At 39.5% G+C, this 17,861-nt stretch overlaps 1 pseudogene; it reads right to left on the bottom strand.

Annotated features, from left to right (window-relative positions):
• Positions 1-17,553: 17,553 nt before the first annotated feature.
• On the bottom strand, positions 17,554-17,861 carry LOC110309963 (ATP synthase F(0) complex subunit g, mitochondrial pseudogene; annotated as a pseudogene).

Raw genomic sequence — 17,861 nt, 5'->3', positions numbered from 1 at the left:
CATTTCTTTAGGTGCTTCTCATATTTGGTATTCCTCAGTTGAGAATTCGTTGTTTAGCTCTGTACCCCATTTTTAATATGGTTATTTGGTTCTCCGGAGTCTAACTTCTTGAGTTCTTTATATATATATATTGGATATTAGCCCTCTATCAGATGTAGGATTGATAAAGATCTTTTCCCAATCTATTGGTTGCTGTTTTGTCCTATTGACAGTGACCTTTGCCTTAGAGAAGCTTTGAAATTTTATGAGGTCCCATTTGTCAAATCTTGATCTTAGTACTACTCAGCTATTAAAAACAATGAATTCATGAAATTCTTAGGCAAATGGATGGAACTAGAAAATATCTTCCTGAGATCCTGGGTGAGGTAATTCAGTCACAAAAGAACACATAATATGTACTTACTGATACGTGGATATTAGCCCAGAAGTTCAGAATACCCAAAATACAGTTCACAGACCACAAGAAGCTCAAGAAAAGGAAGACAAAGTGTGGATACTTTGGTCCTTCTTAGAAGGGGGAACAAAATACCCATAGGAGGAGATACAGAGACAAAGTGTGGAGCAGAGACTGAAGGAAAGGCCATCCTGATACTGCCCCACCTGGGATCCATCCCATATAGAGACACCAAACCCAGACACTATTGCAGATTCCAAGAAGTGTTTGCTGACAGGAGCCTGTTATAGCTGTCTGATGAGAGGCTCTGTCAGTGCCTGACAAATACTGAGGTGGATACTTTCAGTCAACCATGGAGTGAGCACAGGGTCCCCAATGGGAAAGCTAGAGAAAGTACCCAGGGAGCTGAAGGGGTTTACAGCTGCATAGGAAGAACAACAATGTGAACCAACCAGTACCCCTGAGCTCCCAGGGACTAAACCACCCACCAAAGAGTACACATGGAGGGACCCATGGCTCCAGCCACATATGTAGCAGAGGACGGGCTTGTTGCACATCGATTGGAGGAGAGGCCCTTGGTCCTGTGAAGACTTGATGCCCCAGTATAGAAGAATGCCAGGACAGGGAAGAGGGAGTGGGTGGGTTGGCAAGCAGGGGGAGAGGGTATGGGATAGGGGGGTTTTGGGAGGGGAAACCAGGAAAAGGGATAATATTTGAAATGTAAATAAAGAAAATATCTAATAAAAAAGAATATTAAAAGAGTTGGTTTATATTACCCATTTTAATAAATCTCTAGACCTGAGTTCCACTTGAAAATGTAAACAAAAATAGAATGACATATGATATATTTTTTCTTTTTTCACTTCTTTTTCTTTTTTTCTCTTTCTTTCTTTCTTTCTTTCTTTCTTTCTTTCTTTCTTTCTTTCTTTCTTTCTTTCACTTTCTTCCTTCTTTTTCTTTGCCCCCCCCCCTTTTTTTTAATATTTGTGACACAGTTTCTCTGTGTAGCTCTGGCTGTCCTGGAACTGTCTCTGTAGATCAGGCTTCCTCTGCCTCCCAAGTGCTGGGATTCAAGGCATGTACCATCATGCCTGGATGACATATGACATCTTAATAAATGGCTTTGCCAAATCATGCAATCATGTCTGAGGTTACATACACCAATGGCTGGAGAGATGGCTATATTGCCTTTGAAGATGACCTGATTTTGGTTCTCAGTGCCCACAGCAGGTGATTCACAACTCCCTGTAACTCTAGCTACATAGGGAGCTGGTACCCTTTTCTTGACTCATAGGCACCTGCACTCACAAGTCCAAACACCATTATCTCCCCCCACCACATACACATAATTTAAAATAAATATTAAAAATATACAAAGTAGCTAATCCTTTAATGTGTTGTTTTTGTTCTGCACAGGGCACACTTTCCAATCATCTTGTCCTTTATTATGGTCTTTAGGATCTAACTCTTTTACAGAAAATTAGAGCAAGAACCCAAGACCACATCTTCCCCCCATCTTTGGAACTATGTCTCTTTTGTCCCTGTCCTGTTAGATGATGTGGTCTGCTGGCAAGCTGGAAAATGATCAGACAAATTGCCCAAGCATCCCAGTACTAGTTGGAAGCCCTGAGTTTTGACTCAGAGATGTGCTTACTGGGCTGGATAGAAATATAACAGGTAAATTCATTTTATTATTTTTCTAAGTGATTTAATCAAAGTCTAATTGAGTTCCTTCCTTCCTTCCTTCCTTCCTTCCTTCCTTCCTTCCTTCCTTCCTTCCTTCCTTCCTTCCTATCTTCCTTCTTTCTTTTTTGTATAAACCACAGCATACCTACTTTGTAATAGCAATGAACAAAGAGAATCACTGAACATTCAAACTTATCTTACTTGCCATACTGTTTGATATCCATACCTTGAAAGAATATGGCCCTTCAACTAATAAGACTCAGCCATTGCTAGTCAAGCCAGGGTCAAGATCTCTGGGACTGGATAGAAAGCTCTGTGTTCCACACGGGCATATGGCAATGTACTTGTTATGCTTAAACTTATACCAGCTGTGTTTATTAGCCTTGTTACATACCAACTTGTTACAGATAGCTATGCCAAGGACTATTGAGATGGGTGCAAGATACTGAATCAATGCACAGATGCCGTTTGTGGATCTGCTGATGGTGATGAAGCAGGGGTATAGCTTTTCTGCTGGGTATTTCTGAGCTCACTATTGACTTTGGAAATGACACCAGATCCACATTACTCTCCATAATGGATTTATAACCAGTTGCCAAGTGATAACTCAGCGAGATTAAATTATGTTTTCTGGAAAAATAAATCTGCATTGCCACACTTGAGAAATTTTGTTACATCCATACTTTGGACCTCTCACATAAAATCAATTCTGCGTTGTTGGGTCTCTTTTATTTACTGTCAGAGCCCCAATTGGCTGCAAGGATTCCAATGTCAAGGTCAGACTAGAACAACAGAACTTGTGATTTTAAGGATTATCCAAATTTGATTACCTGTCAGGTAAATGGAAATTTAGAAAAAGAAGGAGAAAAGGAAATTTGTTTTGCAGAAAATACTAGAGAGAAGTTTTCTCTTTAAGTTAGTAGACAGTGGGTCTAATAGCTTTTTTCTTTTCTCTCCTTCCTTCCTTCCTTCCTTCCTTCCTTCCTTCCTTCCTTCCTTCCTTCCTTTTTCTTTCTATCTCTTTCTCCTTCTTTCTTTCTATCTCTCTTTCTCTATCTTTCTCTCTCTCTCCTCTTTCTTTCTTTCTTTCTTTCTTTCTTTCTTTCTTTCTTTCTTTCTTTCTTTCTTTCTTCCTTCCTTCCTTCCTTCCTTCCTTCCTTCCTTCCTTCCTTCCTTCCTTTCTTTCTTTCTTTCTTTCTTTCTTTCTTTCTTTCTTTCTTTCTCTCTCTTTCTCTTTTGCTATGGACCTGCTGTTGGACTTTGTGAGGCCAGTCAAGTGTGTGTGTGCAGATTTCAAGAACCTAAAGGTTAAGGAAACACTAACACATTTGGGTTTTTAATAGTCAGAAAGCAGGGAATTTCCCCTTTGTGTTTAGTTTTACAACTGTCTGTGAAGTGCTCTTTTACGTTCTGTTACTGAGACACTCAGTAACACTTGTAAATGCTGCAAAGATGACGTAAGGAAATGGTTGGGAAGGAAAGAAGCTGTTTTCATTATTGTCCATGCCAATTCATGTGTGAGAATTGAAATGAACAGAGTATTGGGGGGGGGGGCACATTACCAGAGGTGCCTTGCTTGGACTATACAATGACAGTGGAAGTTTGGGTGTTGGTGATTCTGACCCAGCCACAGCTTTTATATGTAGGGAAATGAAAATGAAATATGTGATAGAATTGTTCAAGACCACCTGAAAAGTTAGCTTCAGCGTCACTGGGACTCAGGGAAGACAAGGCATTCAAAGGTACAGTCATCTAGATCTTGGAGCTAACCTCTGAGATAAGACATGTTTCTACCACTCACTGGTTCTGTGCCCCAGAATCCACTGCTGAGTGTCTCTAGAACTCATCTTCCTCCTATGCCAAAAAGAGGTATATTATGTGATTCATGTCTTTTTTATTACTCATCCAAAAAATGATTGTATATGACAATATATGTAGGAAGTATAAATAAATATATGTGATGTAAATAAGTATACATTTAGTCATACGTGGTAGCTGATCAGCAAGGTTAACTACTAATTATGGGTACTACATGTAGTCAAATGTGGATAACAAGAAATACACTGCAAGGTCATAAAGAACACACACCACTGCTGACTGTCAGAAGATTATGAGATTATGATCTGGCCCAGTAGTCAAAGTATGATGCTTGAATAGCTAAAGAGCCATAGAAGGCAGTAACCTAAGCTGGCTATCTGTAATTGTCTTCAAAGTTGGTTAAATAAGTCTATTTGGAATAGTACAACTCTAGGAATGTGAGCATCCCCTCAGAAAAGAATGGACACACACATACACACAACACCACGGGAAAAAGACTCGGATTCCCTTATCTACTGATAATATTTAACAAGAGACTCTAGTAGTGATACCTGTCCTTGTATTTCTTTCCCCTTTGTTTCTGCTTAATCCAGAGGAAGGGATCAGATATGCGGACAGCAGTGAAGGAGAGAGAAGGAGACAACAGTGAAGGAGAGAGAGAGAGAGAGAGAGAGAGAGAGAGAGAGAGAGAGAGAGAGAGAGAGAGAGAGAGAGAGAGAGGTTACCAATTACCATTTCTCGGAGGCCTTTTAATCCACTGGGTTTAGCTTGGGAAGAGCACAGGGATGTCTCATTTATGAACTTAGTAGTTGATAGGGCTACCTAATTTTAGTTGTTGAATGTAGAGTCATATGATTCAAGCTCACAATAGCTGTTGAATGACAGATACCTGGAGGGCAAAAATTCTTTTACAACCAAAGGCACAGAAGCACCTGCATCTCCCACTGTTAAAGAGACCCTCAGACAAAATTAGTTAATGTAAGACTGTCTTCATCAGGCCCCTGCCTTCCAGGGAACATTGAACACATTGGCCTGAGCTAGCTTTCATCTGATACTTTAGTCTCAGCAGTTTTGTCATAGGTAGAGATGCCTATGGTTATTTTAAGTCATTTCTATAAACCAAGGGGGAGGGAATCATGTTTTCACTCACTTACCTACACACAAGTACACAATGACATGCATGCTTGATACAACTCTCTAGACCTTTGCATACCCAGCTTTAGAGTGATTTACTTATGCTCTGTGGCATAGATTGGGTTTTCCATTGGGGGAAAATAAATAGCCAGAGAGAGGTGGCTAAATAATATAGCAACATAAATATTTATTATTACATATAATATTATTTTTATATATTATATATTAATTTAAATATGTATATTTAAATTAAATAGTGTGTGTATGTATACGTTTGCATATGCAAGCCAGAGAATAATTCTCGGAAGCTGGTTCTTTTCTCCTACATCTTCAAGGTAGAATCTCCCTTGTTTCTGCTGCTGCACTGCAAGCTGCATGTGAGCTGCCCCTCAAGTTCCTACAAGAGTCTCCTGTCTTGCACCCTTATCTCACTGGAGTAAGAGTGCTGGGATTGCAGATGTAATCTGTCCTGCAACTCACTCATTCTGCATGGGTTCTGAGACTGAAATCAGGGTTCCAAGCATGCCTGACCAGCATCTTTACCCACTGAGCCATGTCTGTTATTCCTGAGATAGAAATACCTAACAATTGATAGAGAAATGAAGAATGGACTTCTGGAATGAGAGATCTCAGGGAACTCATTCAAAGCACAGCCAGAGCAGTAAAAGCAACCATTTCAGAAAGTTGGCAATATCCAAAGTCATCTAACAAACTGAAAACCATATATCTAAGGCAGTGGTTTTCAACCTTCTTAATGCTTCAATCCCTTTTATACAGTTCCTCATGTTGTGGTGACCCACAACCATAAGGTTATTTCATTGCTACGTCATAACTGTGATTACGTTGTTGTTATTATTTGTGATGTAAATATCTGACATCTAATACATGTCTCCAAAAGGTCATCACCCACATGTTGAGAACCACTGACAAGGCAAAAATACTGGGGCTCAGTAATATGGGGTCCTTGAGATTTGTGGTTGGAGCTGTTTCTGTTCATCTCTATTTGAGTTTAGCAGAGGGAACACCAGACATAGGCATTCTTACACAAAATGGGAAGCTCTGATTGCTTTTGGAATGTTGTCAAAATTATCATCCCCATAACACACACAATATTTTGTCTGAACTTGAAAAAAAACCCAGGGAAAGTTTTATTCTGAGAGGGAGGGAGGGAGAGAGGGAGGGAGAGAGAGAGGGAGAGAGAGAGGGAGAGAGAGAGAGATAGATAGATAGATAGAGAGAGAGAGAGAGAGAGAGAGAGAGAGAGAGAGAGAGAGAGAGAGAATTAGTTTAGGAGGAAGGGCTGTGTGTGTGTGTGTGTGTGTGTGTGTGTGTGTGTGTGTGTGTGTGAGTGAGTGTGTGTGTGATCAGTCTGTCTTTCTGTCTGTCTATCTGGGGAGAAAACTAGCTCATGGGACTATTGAAGAATAGCAAACAGCCTTCAGTATCTCAGATGCCTGGGGCTGTGACTTCAGTTGGGCAAACAGGAACCTGGTTGGGTAATTGAAAAGGAAATGCTAGGAAAACCAGACAACTATAGAGGCTTTGAGAAATTCAGACATGTTCCTAGAGATCTAAGAGGCTGAACTTGTGAAAACTTGAGCAAAAGGTGGAAAGGCCTGAGAAAGTAGAAGGCTGACCTTGAGCAAGTAGAAAGACAAAGGAGAGGATGCCTTTGAAGTTGTCTGAGGTTTGGAAGGTGACCTTATGCTATGGATAGATAGCTACACACTGGAGAAGCACCACTCTCATTGGTATTATTGTGCATGAAATGCTCTAGCTAGAGGTCTCAGTCCTTGTGCATCACTGGAGTCTTATACAGTGTTTGCAAATTACAGTAAAGGTTAAAGCTTAAAGGGATAATCCCTTGGCCACAGTATACAGATCTCAGAGAAGATGAGACAGAGCCCAGGTCTAAGTAGAGATGAAGAAACAAGATCAATTAGCTGCCTTGGAAGGAATGACAATATTTGAATGAAATACTTGTAACTCTTCCCACACAGTTTGGCTATCAGACTGTCAAGACAATCTACCCAAAGGAATTGGAATTTTTCCAATAATCCCTGCTGAGAGAAGACAAAATCTAGAAGTCCTGGTGCTAGCCAGAGGAAGAGCTTGCCTCTTGAAGAGACTTCACACAGTTCTAATAATTTCCCAGACTATCTTGCAAGAGGGATCAGAGCCCCAGACAATGATGATGGGCAGGACAATAAATACCTTGATCAGAATTGCTTAGTCATTCACAATTTTGATGCTCTATTTGAATCTAAATTTCATGCCAGGACTCCAAAGATAGACTTGAGGAATAGACACTGAACCTCTTTGTTTCATCCCCAATGTGGCCACATTGAATTGAACACCTCTCCCTTTTCTCTTTTTCACTATATCTTTGTGTCTTTAATTGGTTTATTGAAGACGGTCAATCCTAGGTGGACAGGGCTCAGGTTCCCCCTCTGATAATTCCATTAGCAGTCAGATACAAGTAAGAAAGTCAGAGAAACAAATGTTTCTGTAACCCTCCTTGGCAGGACTGAAGATATTCCAGAATTACTTATGTTCCTCACGTTGTCAACCAAGCTATTGAAATAGTGGACCTCCCAAATTAGAATTCCATGCTGGGAGAAGAAAAAGCCTAATACATCGCCTTGCCAGAAGGCGACTTGTCTCCATGGAAGATTTACAACTTGTTAGACCACCTTGCAGAAGAGATAGTGATGGAGCAATGGTGGGCAGAATCCACTTTTCCAAATCCAGTCCTACAGTCTCATTCCCAGCTCTGAAGCAGAGCACCTGCTGCCGCCATCCTTCTCCTCACACCCCTATCTCTGATGGATCCCACAGATTTTCCCCTCCAAACTCCCTCCACTCCAACTCATTGCTTCATCCCAACTCCCAACTCCAGCATGCACTCCCAGGGGACCCACAGGCCACTCAGGCCCAAGAAGCAGGTAGGCTAATTACAGATCTTCATTTCTACCTAGCCTCCAAATCCAATCCCACAGTCCCAGTCCCTAGCTCTGTAGCAGAACGCCTGCTGCAGCCCTCCTTCCGCCTCTCCCATCTGAAGCAGATTATGCAGATCTTGTCCTCCAAACTTCCTTCCCACTCATTTTGTTTTTCCAGCCCGCCCCCCCAACTCCAGAAGACTTTCTCTGGGAAACTGAAAGACACACCTGCCAGAGAAGCAAGCAGGCTAGCAAAGCAGATATGCTAGCTACAGGTATTCAACCCCTCCCACCCCATCGCCTTCATATCTACTTCTTCAGCTTTTTATCAGACTACCTATTGTGGCTTCTCCTCACTCTCTGTCTCCATTCCCAGGGGACTGACCAGATCCCAGTTGAGCAGCCTGCTTTCCCCCTTCTGTGAATCCCTTCAAACTCCAAATTTTAAGTGTCAGCTCCCAATGCCTACAAACATGTTTTGACCAGGACCCCCTCCCCCAACCCCATGGCCACATCCATCAAGATCTAATATGAAATTCCTACCAGGCAACAACATATAATCACCACATTCTAATATGTAGGCATTAGAAACCAAGGAGTGAAATACCTACTCAACAAAACCAGAACTAGATATCAGCACTTAGAATTACAATCTTCCCCAAACCAGACTAAAAATACAATAAGAGCCAAGACAATATGTCTCTACTAGATCCCAGCAGCCCGACCATAACAGGCTCTAGGCATTATAATATGACTGATACATAAGACAGTGACATGTTAAATATGATAGAGGCCCTTAAAGAGGAAATGAATGGATTCCTTAAAGAAATCTATGAAAACACAAACAGTGGAAGAAAATGAATAACACAGTTCAAGATCTGAAAGTGGAAATAGAATCATGAAGAAAACACAAGCGGGAAAATCTATAAACAAAAATTTGGAACTTGGCCAGGAAATTGAGAGCCAAGACTCACCAACATAAGACAACAAATGGAACAGAGAATTTCAGGCATTGAAGATAAGATAGAAGGAATGGATGCATAGTCAAAAAAGTGTTAAATCTAAAAAAATAAATACAAAAAAATGTGGCACAAATTATCCAGGAAAACTGGGATGATAAAAAGACCAAATCTGAGAATAATAGAATTAGAGGAAGAAGAAGGAACCCAGAAAATATTTTCAACAAAAGTCATAGAAGAAAAATTCCCTAAACTATAAAAGGAGATGCCCATCAGGGAACATAAAACATACAGAACACCAAGAAGACTACACCAGAAAGAAAATCCCCCTTGGCACATAATAATCCAAACAATAAATTTACAGAGAAGAGAAAGGGAAATTCAAGGCAAAAAGACCAAGTGGGTAGACCTATTACAATAACACCCGACTTCTCAATGGAGACTCTAAAAACCAGAAGGATCTGCATAGATGCTCTACAGATTCTAAGATACCACAGATGCCAGCTCAGACTACTATACCAGCAAAACTTTCAATTAGTATAGATGGAGTGTAAAACATTTCATTATAAAACCAAATTTGAGTGATATCTACCTATAAATCCAACTCTACAGAAGGTAGAAAATGCAAACCTGTAGAGGTTAACCAGACCTGAGAAATCACAAGAAATAAACAATCCCAGACCAGCAAATTAAAAGAAGGGAAACACTCACTATACAATCATGACCATGACCATGACCATGACCATGACCATGACCATGACCATGACCATGACCACAGTCAAAATCTCAACCAAGGTCTTGACTACACCTCTCCCCACCACCACCACCACCACCACCACCACCACCACCACCACCACCACCAGAAGCACAACAACAACAACAACAACAGAATACAGGAATCAACAAATGTCTTTCATTAATATCTCTCAACATCAATGGTCTCAATTCCCCAATAAAAAGGCACAGACCAAGAGAATAGATATGAAAACAGGATCCATTCTTCTGCTGCATCCAAGAAACACACCTTAGCATTAACAATAGATACCACATCAGGATAGAAGGATAGAAAAAAAGATATTCCAAGCAAATGGATCAAAGAACCATGCTGGTGTAGCAATTTTAATATTTGTCAAAATAGACTTCAAACCAAAACTAACCACAAGTGATGGGGAATAATAGTGTATTGTCATCAAAGCAAAAATCTACCAAGAAAAGAATGCAATTCTTAATGTTTATGCACCAAACACAGTAACATCCAAGTTTGTGAATGAAACACTACTACAGCTTAAATTATGAATCGATTCATACACACTGTAGTGGGAAACTTCATTATATCATTCTTGTCAATAGAAAGGTTTATAGGCACTTGGGAGGCAGAGGCAGGCAGATTTCTGAGTTCAAGGCCAGCCTGGTCTACAGAGTGAGCTCCAGGACAGCCAGGGCTACACAGAGAAACCCTGTCACAAAAAACAAACAAACAAACAAACAACACCCCCCCCAAAAAAAAAGGTAATATAGACAAAATCTTATCAGAGAAAGGTTGGAGTTAAATGACATTATAAATCAAATGGACCTATTATATATTTACAAAACATTTCACCTAAACACAAAAGAATACCTTTTTTTTTTTAGCACCTCATGGAACTTTCCCTAAAGTTGACAGCATGCTAATTAACCCAAAGCTAATCTCAGCAGATACAAAAAATTGAAATACCACTCTGTATCTTATCTGACCATCTTGGACTAAAGCTGGGCATCCACATCAGAAACAACAGAGCTTGCTCATGAAAACTGAACAACTCTCTACTGAATAAGAAAGAGTAAAGGGAGAAATTAAAACACATTCTAAAATTGAATAAAAATGAATACACCACATATCCAAATTTTTGAGACACAACGAGGTGTAATTTCATAGCACTAAGTGCCTACATAGAAAACTGGTGAGATCTTATAATAGAAACTTAATAGCATACCTGAAAGGTTTAGGACATTAACAAAAAGACCTCCCAAAGGAGTAGATGCCAAGAAATAATCAAAACTCAGGGCTGAAGTAAAACAAACAAACAAACAAACAACAGCAATAATACAAAGAATCAATGAAACAAAGAGTTGGTTTTTTGAGAAAATCAGAAGGCTTGACAACCCTTATCCAAATTAACTAAAAGGCAGAGAGAACATCTATTCAAATTAACAAAATTAGATATAAAAATAGGACATAATAGAGACCGAGAACGTCCACAGTACCATAAGGACATACTTTATTTTTTTTTCATTATTTTTTTAATTAGGTATTTTCTTCATTTACATTTCCAATGCTACCCCAAAAGTCCCCCAAACCCTCCCCACACCCCTCCCCCCAGACCCCCCCACTCCCACTCCCTGGCGTTCCCCTGTACTGAGGCATATAAAGTTTGCAAGACCAATGGGCCTCTCTTTCCACTGATGGCCGACTAGGTCATCTTCTGCTACATATGCAGCTAGAGACATGAGCTCCGGGGGGGAATAGTTAGTTCATATTGTTGTTCCACCTATAGGGTTGCAGATCCCTTTAGCTCCTTGGGTACTTTCTCTAGCTCCTCCATTGGGGGCCCTGTGATCCATCCAATAGCTGACTGTGAGCATCCACTTCTGTGTTTGCTAGGCCCCGGCATAGCCTTGCAAGAGACAGCTATATCAGGGTCCTTTCAGCAAAATCTTGCTAGTGTGTGCAATGGTGTCAGTGTTTGGAGGCTGATTATGGGATGGATCCCCGGATATTGCCTTCTCTAGATGGTCCATCTCAGCTATTAAAAAGAATGAATTTATGAAATTCCTAGGCAAATGGATGGACCTGGAGGGCATCATTCTGAGTGAGGTAACCCAATCACAAAATAACTCACATGATATGCACTCACTGATAAGTGGATATTATCACAGAAAGGACATCCTTTAAAAACTTGTACTCCACCAGATTGGAAAATTAAAAGAGATAGTTTTCTCAATAGGTACCACTTATCAAAGATCAGATAAGCAATTTAAAGAGACCCATAACCCCTAGTGAAATAGAAACAGTTATTAAAAGTCTCTCAACCAAAAAGAGCTCAAGGTCAGATGGTTTTACTGCAGAATTCTACAAGACTTTCAAAGAAGAGTTAATGACAATATTCCTCAAATCATTTCATAAAATATAAACAGAAGGAACATTGCCCAATTCATTTTATGAGGCCACAGCTACCCTGATTCCCAAACCACATAAAGACCCGGAAAAGAAAGAGAATTACAGACTAGTTTACTGTATAAACATAGATACAAGCTTTTTCAATAAACACTTGTAAACTGAACCCAAGAACACATCAAAAAGATCATCCACCATGAAAAAGTAGACTTTCTCCCAGAGATTCAGGAATGGTTCAATATATTAAAATCAATAAATGGAATATACCACCTAAACAAAGAAAACCCCACATCATCATCTCATTAGATGAAGAAAAGCTCTTTGAAAAAAAAATCTAACACCCCTTCATTATAAAAATCCTGGAGAGGTTAGGGATACAACAGACATACCTCAATATAGTAAAGGCAGCCCATATCCAACATCAAGTTAAATAGAGAGAAATTCAAAGCAATTTCACTAAAATCAGGAACAAGACAGGGTTGTCCATTCTCTCCAGACTTATTTAATATAGTTCTTGAAGTCTTAGCTACAGCAATAAGACAATTAAAGGAGATCAAGGGGATGCAAGTTGGAAAGGAAGAACTCAAAGTATCTTTTCTTGCAGATGATATGATAGTACAGATAAGTGACCTTAAAATTGGACTAAGAAACTCCTATGTTGAATAAACACTTTCAGCAAAGTGTCTGAATACAAAATTAACTCACAAAAATGAGTAGTACTCCTAATATGAATAGTATGACCAACAGACTATGAAAGATATCAGGGAAACAACACCTTTCACAATAACTTCAAATAGTATATATCTTGGGTTAACTCTAACCAAGCAAGTGCAAGACATGTATGACAAAAATTTCAAGACATTGAAGAAATAAATTAAAGAAGATATCAGAAGGCAGAAAGATCTTCCAGGCTCATGGAACAGTAGGATTAGTCGTAAAAATGACCATCCTACTGGAAGCAATATACAGATTCAATGCAGTCCTAGTCAAAATTCCAACACAGTTCTTCACAAAGGACCATCTTCAGCTTTATATGGAAATGCATGCACACAACAGACACACACACACACACACACACCAGGAAAGCTAAAAGAATTTCAAGTTATACTACAAAGGATAAGGATTTCATCTCATGGTTTGTGGGGCAGCGTTAGTGACCAAAGGACAGGTTAGTTTCCACTTCAGTCGATACCTAATGTCCAACTCCAAATTCTTTTGGAGATAGCATTTCAAACAGAGGCTCTTGAGTGCTTCCTTACATTCCATTCTTTACAGTCCTAAGGAAGCTCGGGAGCATACAGATGGCATGAGTTGATTCATGCTGTTTGTGTAAATGAACAGACTAGGAATGAGTTAAAAGGGAGGTGACCTTAAGAAAGGTGGCTGAGCAAAATCTTGCTGGCATATGCAATAGTGTCTGCGTTTGGTGGCTGATTATGGGATGTACCCCCAGGTGGGGCAGTCTCTGGATGGTCTATCCTTTCGTTTTAGCTCCAAACTTTGTCTCTGCAACTCCTTCTATGGGTATTTTATTCCCTATTCTAGGGAGGAATGAAGTATTCACGCATTGGTCTTCCTTCTTGATTTTCTTGTGTTTTGCAAATTTTATCTTGGGTATTCTAGGTTTCTGGGCTAATATCCACTTATCAGTGAGTGCATATCAAGTGACTTCTTTTGTGAGCTAAGACAAAAGGATGGAGCATCCAGAGACTGCCCCACCTGGGGGTCCATTCCACAATCAGCCACCAAACACAGACACTATTGCATATGCCAGCAAGATTTTGCTGAAAGGACCCTGATATAGCTGTCTCCTGTGAGGCTATGCCAGTGCCTGGCAAATATAGAAGTGGATGCTCACAGTTATCTATAGGATGGAACACAGGGCGGGCCCCCAATGGAGGAGCTAGAGAAAGTATCCAAGGAGCTGAAGGGGTCTGCAACCCTATAGGTGGAACAACAATATGAACTAATCAGTACACCCAGAGCTTGTGTCTCTACTGCATATGTAGCAGAAGATGGCCTAGTTGGCCATCATTGGGAAGAGAGGCCCCTTGGTCTAGCAAACTTTATATGCCCCAGTGCAGGGGAAAGCCAGGGCCAAGAAGTGGGAGTGAGTGGGTAGGGGAGCAGGGTGTGTGGGGCAGTATAGGGGACTTTTGGGATAGCATTTGGGATAGCATTTGAAATGGAAATGTAGAAAATATCTAATAAAAATTTAAAAAAAAAAGAAAAGTGGTCTGAGAAAAAGAAGATCAGGGAAAATCACAGGCAGTTGGGAATAGTTTGCCTTTTTCAGCTCTTAGAAAATTTATATTTCATAATGTTAGGAACACTTAAGGAAAGATTTGTCCTCTTAGAAAGTACCCTTTTCTTTCTTTTCTTTTCTTTTCTTTTCTTTTCTTTTCTTTTCTTTTCTTTTCTTTTCTTTTCTTTTCTTTTCTTTTCTTTTCTTTTCTTTTCTTTTCTTTTCTTTTCTTTTCTTTTCTTTTCTTTTCTTTCTTCCTTCCTTCCTTCCTTCCTTCCTTCCTTCCTTCCTTCCTTTCTTTCTTTCTTTCTTTCTTTCTTTCTTTCTTTCTTTCTTTCTTTCTTTCTTTCTTTCTTTCTCGTGTATTCAGCTCCATTGTGTAGCTCATGATGACCTTGAATCTCTGATTCTTTTTGATTCTACCTGCTGAGTGCTAGGATTACAGTTGTATGCTACCATATATATTTATATATGGTGCTGACGTGCAAACGCTTCATGAATTGTAGGCAAACACTCTATGAACTGAGTTACATCCCCAGCCCCTTTTAATGAACTCTTAAGTGTATGATGTAGTATTCTTTTGCTGCTGCTGCTGCTACTGCTGTTGTTGATTTAGAAACAGGGTCTCACTATGGAGCCATGTTTGTCCCAGGTTGGCCTCAAATTCACAGAGATCCACCTGTTTCTGCCTCTCAAGTGCTAGGAATAAAGGTATGTGTCACCATACCTGGCGTGAATGCAGTATTGTTGATAGAGTGTGGTCTAGAAAGTCCTTAGAGTTCATTAATCTTTCTCTATTAACACACCACTCTGTCCCCGCTCCCACCATGCCTCTGGCAGCTGTCATTCTACTCTGTCCTCTCTAAAGTCCTTACTTTCAGCTGTGTCATACCCGTGGAATCGGGAAGCACTCATCTTTGGACGGCTGCTTTATTTTACTTATTTATCAGCAGTTAGTAGAGCCTGGCTTAGTTCCAGGCAGTGTACTGGGTACTGTGTGGCTTTACAATTTTAATAAAGCATGGCTTGCTCTTCCAATTAGCTCTCATTTTAATACATAGAATGAGGATGAGATTTATTTCAATAATTACATAACTTTCCACAGTATTTATTTGTCATAAGAGTATTAAAAGTCACTTGTAATTTCCATAAAGAAAAGTTATTAAGATAATATTTTTCATTGAAATGAAAATCTATCTTATAATTTCCCTTGCTTGGTTAGAGATAAACTTTAAAGAAAAATAAAACTATATCAATAAAAATTTAGGATATGACCATCTATCCCTTATTGACACTGCTCTTGTATTATTTCTATGAATTTTTTTTTGATGATGAACCATGATCTAAAAGTACAGTACAAATTTCCAGAAAGAAATTATTGGAAAGTTTTAGTTTACCAATCTGAACTATTTGACCAATCTCTGTTCTTCCCAGGAAGTAAGCTACTTTGCAGCATATCAATGCTGGGCACACCACCTTCCCAGTGGTAAATTAGAGAAATGGGTAAATAGACCATGCTTATATGACCATTATTAAGGTATAGCATTGTAATCATTCTATTCTACTATTATTTAAGCTTGTTCATATCTTTACATTAAAGTTAAAACTTAATTTTAATGTCTTTTAATTAACTCTTTGAGAATTTCATGCATATGACATACATTGTATTTTATTTTTTACTTCTAATTCCTTTCTCTTAATCTTCCCACATCTAACCCCTCAAAACTTCATGTTCTCTTTTTCTGTTTGTTTTCTTTTTCTTTTACATAACTTGCTGATTCCAATCTGTGCTGGCCAGTCACCTATGGATGTGTGGCCATCCATTAGAACATGGTTTATCTTCTAGAAGCCACATCCTTTAAAGCTCCCACCTCCAGAACTGGCAACTCACAACAGCATCTCAGTTAGGGTTGGAGGCTCATAAACCTCTTTCAAGCCATGTTGGAATGTTGGCTGGTTTGAACTCTTTGTGCAGGCAACCACACCCATTTAGAGTTCATGGCCCTGTCTTGGTCCTACCATGTTCTGAAGATACTGCTTTATCCTGGTCTCCCATGACCTCTGAGTTACAATTTTACCTTCTCTTTTCTTCAATGGTCCTTGAGCTTTGGGGGTGATTTTGTATGATATAAGTGTGCCATTTGTAGCCACGCATGCCAAAGATACATATTTACTGCACTTTGACCCATTGTGAGTTTCTCCATTAACTGCTGTCCACTACACACAGAAACTTCTCTGATGAGACCAGAGAGCTACACTAATCTATGGACACAGAGATAGGAGTTCAGAGGGCAGTTTAATACTATTTCCCTTCGGAAAAGTAGCAGGTTCTTCTGCGGGGCCTGTGAGCTTCCCAACTATAGGTTTTTCTTGGCCAGATTTGCAGTAGTAGGCAGATGACTCCTTCTGTAGAGCTGGTCTTAAATCTAACCAGAAGGAGACTGGATACTTCCGTAGAATCCATGGTGCTATAATACACATAGGTGTATCCTGCTGTACCAGTTTTTGCTGTAACTCATAGGATTCACAGCTTCATAAAACTATTGTCCACTTTTGTTTCCTTCAAAAGACTGAATAGCATCTTTTGGTACCGTGAAAGCTGCCAGCATGGGGAAAGCTTCCTGCCAAGTCCCATGACAGAAGTATGTAATGTCTTCAACAGCAGAGTCTTACCATGAGGGTCTCATGGGCAACTGTCTGTGGGACACCCATGACCAAAAAATTAAAAGCAGGTATTCCATACCTGGTAATGGAATTCTTAATTACTCTGAAGGGGCATTATTTTCCTGTGTAGTTATTCCTACTTACTTTCTCTTGCTTCATATGTGTGTATTTATGAATATACATTAAAGTTAGATAAACAAATAACCACAACATATATACATACATACATACATACATACATGTATGTATATGGTGTGGATGTGGTCCACTGGCTGAATGTCTTCATGTATGTGTATGTATATATATATATATATATATATATATATATATATATATATATATATGTATATATATGTGTGTGTATGTGTATATATATATATACATATATATATGTATATATATGAAATGGTATGTGTGTGTGTGTGTGTATAGGTTTCCATATAGGTTTTCTTTTTTTTCTTTTTCAACACCTAGTATTTTATTCAGATAGCAGCCCTGTTATACATGGTCCAAGAACATTCAAATAAGAACTCAAATCAGAAGTTAAATATTGGTCTTCATACATCATAGCCAACAATGCCACATTTGCCTATGATCTCTCCGATATAAAACCACATCCACCAAACCACTCAGCACAACTTCCTTAACTGTAAGGTGTTTGAAGCTACCAGTTTTAGCACTTGGAATTATTATTATTTTATTTTTACACTCTGAATAACTGTAGGGATTTCACCAGGGGGTTGGGGGGAACCAGCTCAACCTTGGTGTAGTGCCCAAATGTGGCCAACCGAGGCTTCAAGTAAGTCGAGGCAGCGGCCACCATCGACGGTGCTTTCTTTGCAAAGTTACGGATGAACTTGGCCAT

Source organism: Mus caroli, unplaced genomic scaffold, assembly GCF_978045245.1.
Source record: "Mus caroli unplaced genomic scaffold, Mus_caroli_1 scaffold_12, whole genome shotgun sequence".
In the NCBI taxonomy this organism is placed as follows: Eukaryota; Metazoa; Chordata; class Mammalia; order Rodentia; family Muridae; genus Mus; species Mus caroli.
This window is presented reverse-complemented; position numbering and strand designations above follow the sequence as displayed.